General features: G+C 43.9%; 1 pseudogene; it reads right to left on the reverse strand.

The window, feature by feature from the left end:
• Positions 1 to 2,772: 2,772 nt before the first annotated feature.
• On the reverse strand, positions 2,773 to 4,478 carry LOC123405821 (annotated as a pseudogene).
• Positions 4,479 to 6,796: the final 2,318 nt, after the last annotated feature.

Raw genomic sequence — 6,796 nt, forward strand, 5'->3', positions numbered from 1 at the left:
TAGGGTCTTTGCAAGGAAAACAACGTGACACATGGGGCTACATCATATTATGTTTTTCTTTTCAAAGGAGAAGTACATATAAGTCCACGAGTCGCTGCACGTAAATAACCCGGCACTTGAGGGCTATACTACTCTGATCAATTTTTTTAAAGTCCCAAGTCGTGCAAGCATGCGACCCAACACTTAGGGGCTACAATATTCAGCTGTTTAAACTGATTATGAGGTGCAAATTGAAGACCCGGTCCATCACATACTCATGAGTCGGCTCTTGGGGGCTACAAAAGTGAAAATCAAAAGGTTCAATTTATAACGGACGACAACCCGGATTTCTCTAAAGCTATATATCTACAACATTCAAAACTAAGTTCAAGTCCCAAGTTGTTGCAGGTAAAACAACCTGACCGTTGGAGGCTACACTAGCTGAAGTTTTATAAGTATAAGACAATTGCAAGTCCCAGGCTGTTGCATGCAAGACAACCTAATACTTGGGGACTACACAATCAAGATATTTTTTTACGCGAAGCACCAAGTCGTCATGAACTGATAAACTCATAGGTTAGAGCTTGGGGGCTATAGGTAATATGGATAAAAAAATAGGAAGAACTTCTTCAAACGATCATTTTTTAGTGACCCTGATCACATTTCTTGGTGGAGCCCAAGCATTGAAAGTTGGCTCAACATCACACGGTTTTCTTTATTCTCGATAATTTTATCAAAGTTGACTAGAGTCCAGTTCTTTGCAACACCAACGATCACAACCCATCATCATCAATGATCATTGACCCGTCACAGTCTATATAAGCAACCCGACTTCACATCTTTATAATTTCTACATCCAAAAACAGCAATATTTTTATCCTAATTTGGCATCCACTATGTATGATGTCCCGGCAAGATCCTCGCGTCTCAGGAGGCGGTTTAACAATGGACGAATTTCTTTTACCAATATTTTCATCAAAACCGAAGCAATGAAAGCCGACTCGACATCATATGATTTTTTTATCTCCAATATTTTCATTTAACCAAAGCATTGGAGGTCGACTCAACGAGATATAGGTGTTTTCCTTCCAATATTGTATTGCAAAGGACACTGACCTGCAAGATGATTCTCAAGACGGCTCGTTGATATGAAGAAGAAACCCGAATTTTCAAGGAGCCACTTCATTGAAATAAGTCGGTCAGTGGAGCAAGCTGGTCTCTTAGAATATTTATTATTATTATTTCAAAATCTTACCATGAATAAGTTCAAGCTAACCTGAAGGTTAATGTTGGGGTTATTTCCCACAGTTTGATCTGGTGAGGAGGTATGTCCCGGCCCACCATTTGGCGGCTCGTAAGGTCATCTTATTTACCGGGTCGACCTAGACAACAAGGCCTAAGGCCTGCTGTGCATATGGGCAGTAGGTTCCTCATGGAGAGGCCCGGAGGGTCGACTCCGAGAGAAGTCACAAGAAGAGAAAGAAACCCCTTACAAGAGAAGTAAGACCTGTATTAGAATTCAAGAGAGACTAGTCATAATCCTAGTAGGACTCTACATGTAAGCCTACCCTTTCAACATATATAAGGAGGGGCAAGGCACCCCAAGTTGGAGAAGTCATTTGAGATAGACAGATTAGAAACTCTCGAGGCTAGAGATAGCAAAATAGCACCATTTTAATCGAGATCATCATCAATAACTCACAAGCAGGACGTAGGCTTTTAACTCCATCGGAGGGGCCGAACCTGGGTAAACTCGTGTATCTAGATTCCGACCAACCCCTTTCAAGCCGCCACCTAATTGCGATGGCCTCACACCTAGATCCTTTCACAAGAACATCTACCGTGACAAAACCATGAGAGGCGCAAAGCGGCCAGGACGGACAAGTGGCGGTCGGGAACGGACATGCGACTGTCGGGATGGATGGCCGACGGCCAGGGGCGTACGGGGCAGTGGCCGGGAGCAAGGCATAAAGGTTCCGATGGCAGTTGGACTCCCGTCAATGGTCTTTTGCATATACGGGGCGCTCTCGGGTTGGCTCCGAAATCTTTATTTTCACGGGTTCGATGGGTATGTTTATTGTGTCCCTTATCAAAATTAAAGATCAATGTTGTTTATGGGGTCTATTCAAGTCGCTTTTTTCGTCTAAAATTATAAACCGACGATTATTCTATAGTTTTTGTGCATTTTAAGGAATACTAGTACAAATGCCCGTGCGTTGCACCGGGCAAGAAAAAAATATAGGTAGTAAACAACATGATAATCTCAACCAATACATAGGATCATAATCAAGCACGTAATATTGTTAAAGAGTACATAATATTCAGTATTTGTGAGACTGTTGGATGCACTCTTGCAAGCAGAGTAAATTCTCCTCTGTAGTAGGAGTATCTTATTAATTTTTGTGAAGTATAGCATCTACTGCCTGAACCTACAACTGAGAAGGAATTGCAACAGTGGGATCCAGTATTGCAAGGCTTTGTTTCAAGGGATTCGTGTAATTCACCCACAGATCAGTACTATTAACTAAATGCTCTGATAAGGAATCCTACAATCAGAGTTCATTGGATGTGCATAAGATTTTATTTCAATGTATGTATATAGGAAAACTAAAGCTTCCTATGATCCATAAAGTTAGACAAAAGCTTTCACATAGGTCAATAAAGATGTACCTATGTGAAAAAAATATGTACCTGATTCTGCTCGGTTCCGGATGGGCTACCGTTTGGGCGACGAGTCTGCGCAGGGTATGTTATTGGGGTTGTAGGATCATTTTCCCCAGCAAATGAATCATATTATTTATTACCACTGCAAATTAGAGGCTGCCCAACATCATTTGACGGGAACTTATAAAAGACTTTGGAAACAACAAGCTCATCCTGCTTTTCATCTTGATCTATCCCAAGGTGATACTGATGCATTCTCCAATTAGTTTTTTCTGCCTTGCCACCTCCTTTCCGAGAACCTATGTAAAGAACCAGTATTTTCTTCCATCCTTTTATGACACCGTTATTATCTAAGATAGATTTGGATTTTCCAGTCTTGTGCCATCTGAGATTCTCATCACAAACAGTGTGGTCATTGTGGCTAATCTTGCGACGTTTACGCTTGCCAACATCGTAGGCATTTGATATTTTGTGGAAGAAATGAATGGCGATTCCGTTTAATTTGACACCTGCAGATATATATGAATTAGCTAACGATGACTTACTCTGCATAGTATGAGCTAACTATTTAATTCAGAAGGCCCTGATAGCAAGTCTAAGTAAGAATCATGTACCAGGGAGATTTTCCGGATGTGTATGGCAGATTCCTTCGGCCTCCTCTATGGTCGGAATAAAACCATCCATTAGTACATGGGATGCTGCCCTGCCAACCCTGTCCTTCTAAATGTTCAAGCAGTTCGAGGTCAGTTGGATCAAACTTAACACCAGCAGGGAGTCATGGCCACTGTGATAAAACCTGCAATACAAAGCAGGGATCCTTCATGAACAGAGGGTCGCGTATTCTTGTTGTGATGGTGTGTGCAGAGTTATCACGCGAATTGATATATATTTGGAACAAATTATGAAAACAAGAATGAGATGCAATCGGGAACAGGGGGAGAACCAATAGCAAAAGGACCCGTGCGTTGCATCGGGAACTATATGTTATATGGTTTAACTAAGACTGCCAATTATCTATGACATGAACTCTTGTTCCTCCACCTGTCGTCCTTTGAAAAAATGTAGAAGCAAACTGTAGATTTGGAGAATAAAACATGAAGAGAATCAAGTGATTTGATTAGATGAGCGTGTTCCTCCCTGTATCCATCAAAGTATGATTTGTTTTTCTTTCCTGGACATGTTTGCTGTGAAAAGAAGCGTGTTGTATGAACTATCTGGTTTGATTATCTCAAGAAAAGATGGTCTGAACCAACTATTACATCTAGAAAGAAAGGAAAATAGGACCGCAATGCCGATCCGAGTTTTCAGATCCAACTGAGGCATAGGTTATTGGTTTCAGAGTTTTTTTAGATGAACAGGGAGCTCTCCCTCCGGTTCCATTGCAAGATGAAACCCAACAAAGTATTATACATCAGCTCACTTAGAGGACCAGTTCAGCGAAAAGCGGAAAGGTAACGAAGCACGACAACGAGCTAAGTAGAGGGAGAGGACTCAGACCGAGCCAATCCTGAACTGAAAAAGAAACAACTATTTCATTACACGCACCAGTCACATTTGTCGATCTCCCCGAAGTTTCAGAGAGAGAGGGGGGGGGGATTGCGAGTTACCTCTCGCCGCCGTTGAACCCCTTGCCGAAGCCGTCAGCCGACGAATCCGACCTTCCCCTCGCTGGATCTGGTCCACCACGAGGCTCAAATCACCCTGCCGCCGTGCTCCTTCTTCGTCTTGCCACCACCAAGCCCCGCCCATGGAACCATGGCCGCGCCCGCGAGCTCCAGCTCGACGGACCTCAAGTTGTCGCCTGATTCGGTCGGGGAACGGAGGGAACCGTCCATCCCCGACCTACGGTTGTCCCTGCCTCGCCGGAATGCCGCCCAACGATGCCAGCGCGCCACCCCTCACCTCGCCGGTGCTGGAGATGGAGCGTGTGGATAAGATGAAACAAAGGATCGCGATTGAAATTCTTACAGATGTAGGGGGCTTTTTGAAACAATGAAGCGTTTTGTTAGATCCACTTAAGAAGGGACTACCGGTTGATTTACCAAAAACAGAATGGTTTTATTGTAAAACCATCACGACAGACGGCATAAGCGCACCGCGCTTTATTTTTATGCATTTTAAGGAATATGTTACCTAAGTACGCTTACCTATTCTTCCTGAACTACAGGGCCACTTGCAGGGATAGGGTACACCACTATTCCTGAACATTTTTTCTTGGATACGGAAGCAGACCCGTCAGAAGTTGGTACCGCAAATCAATTGGGTTGACATTGCCCTGCCTACGTACTAGCAAAATATCCTAGCTAATTGTTCGGTCTGCACGTCCGCTGCCCTATGACCGAGGAAAACTGACTTCACGCTGCAAGATCTGAACTAAAACTCTGAACTCTGAACTAGTGCAGAACCGGAATCAGTGCAAAGTCTGACGGGGACACGCCAGTGCGCACCACCGAGAGGTCAATTCCCAGCACCCGATCTCTCCAACAGGATCTAATCACAGCATCTCCAACTGTCCGACGTGGCGCCATCGTTCATGGCTACTCGCTCACCGTATCAGGTCCTCCGGCGCACGCGTACACACATTGCCCTCCCCGGCGGCGCCGCCCGCTCTGGCCCTCCCCTCGGTCGGTACATTGCCTCCGGCGCAGGCCGTTTACCGGCTTTATCATCATCGGCCGCGGTCGTGTCCTACCTGGACCAACGCAGGTGGTATCCGTCCGAGGACATTGGAAAAACATACTCATACGTAGCCATCGGCTGCCTGCCCGTTCAGGTGTCACTGAACTTCTCCGGGTTCCAGCCCAGGTGACTGTGCTCCGCTGACTCGATCGTGTCCCTGCGTGAGCAGGCAAGAGAGCCCGACCTTCCTCCGGAGTTTGTTCTGTTGACCAGCTCGGGCGTCGCCAACGCTGACGTTCCAGAGCTTCTTCTTTTGGTTAGCAGAACGCAAGTTGCTGTCTGATCTTTGACGAGTTCGTTAGGGGCAGGAGGATCGTCAGATATTCAACGAGTTGGTTAATTAAACTATACACATTCCATTCTTAGCAACTCCACTTGGTTTTCGCCTGTCACCTGTTCAACGCATCTGTAATCACATCGCTCATGTGAAAAGGGCACCGATATTTCTCGTTCGTCAGGGAAAAAAAATGAATACCGCACGCAATACTCCAGTATGAACAAGAGCCAACTGACAGACATGGCGGTGAGCAGAGCAACTGATTTCTAGCCAAGAAACAGAACCGATCAAGAAGCTGTCCGGCTGTGTGCGCACGCCCACCGTCTCCCAACACCATCATCTTCTTGCGCAAGTTGAAGGGATCCCAACCGCTCCGCCGTCCATCAACAGTAAAATACTTCATCCGTCTCAAAATAATTGTCTTAAGCTTAATACTCCCTCCGTTCTTAAATATAATTTTTTTAAGAGATTTTACTAGTGAACTTTATACGGAACAAAATAAGTAAATGTACACTCTAAAATATGTCTATATGCATCTGTATGTAAATTTTTAGTAGAACCTCTAAAAAGATTTATATTTAAGAACGGAGAGAGTATAATTTTATATTATTTTGTATAAATATATCACATTTTTTGTATTATTTTATACTCCCTCCGTCATAAATTAGTGACTCAAAAATAACTTAATTTTATATTATTAATATAAATTTAAGTTATTTTTTAATCACTTATTTTAAAATGGAGAAAGTAGTAGTTTAGTATAAAGTTAAGACATTTATTTTGGGATGTAGGGAGTACCACATTTTTAAATGAAACAGTAAAATACCACGGATGCATAGTACTCCCTCCGTCTGGAAATACTTGTCCTAAAAGTAGATGTATCTAGATTTATTTTAGTTATAAATACATCTATTTTATATATTTTTAGGACAAGTATTTTCGAACTGAGAGAGTAGTAGATAGAAAACAGTATAAACATCACGAGCAGGACGAAGAAGACTCCTAAGTTCATCAGCCGCGCCATGAAACTTTACTGAACTTTCGTCGGAATCGGGGGCTTTCTCCCGTGCTGCAGGTTGGTGGGCTGATTCGGCTGGAGGGAGGAGGCACGAGTGCCGCCTGCGTGACGGGACCAAGCGACGGCGAGACGCCACCGAGCAGCTTATCCAAAACCGAAACAAGGGGAGATGCATCCAG

This window comes from Hordeum vulgare, chromosome 6H (genome assembly GCF_904849725.1).
Source record: "Hordeum vulgare subsp. vulgare chromosome 6H, MorexV3_pseudomolecules_assembly, whole genome shotgun sequence".
Taxonomy (NCBI): Eukaryota; Viridiplantae; Streptophyta; class Magnoliopsida; order Poales; family Poaceae; genus Hordeum; species Hordeum vulgare.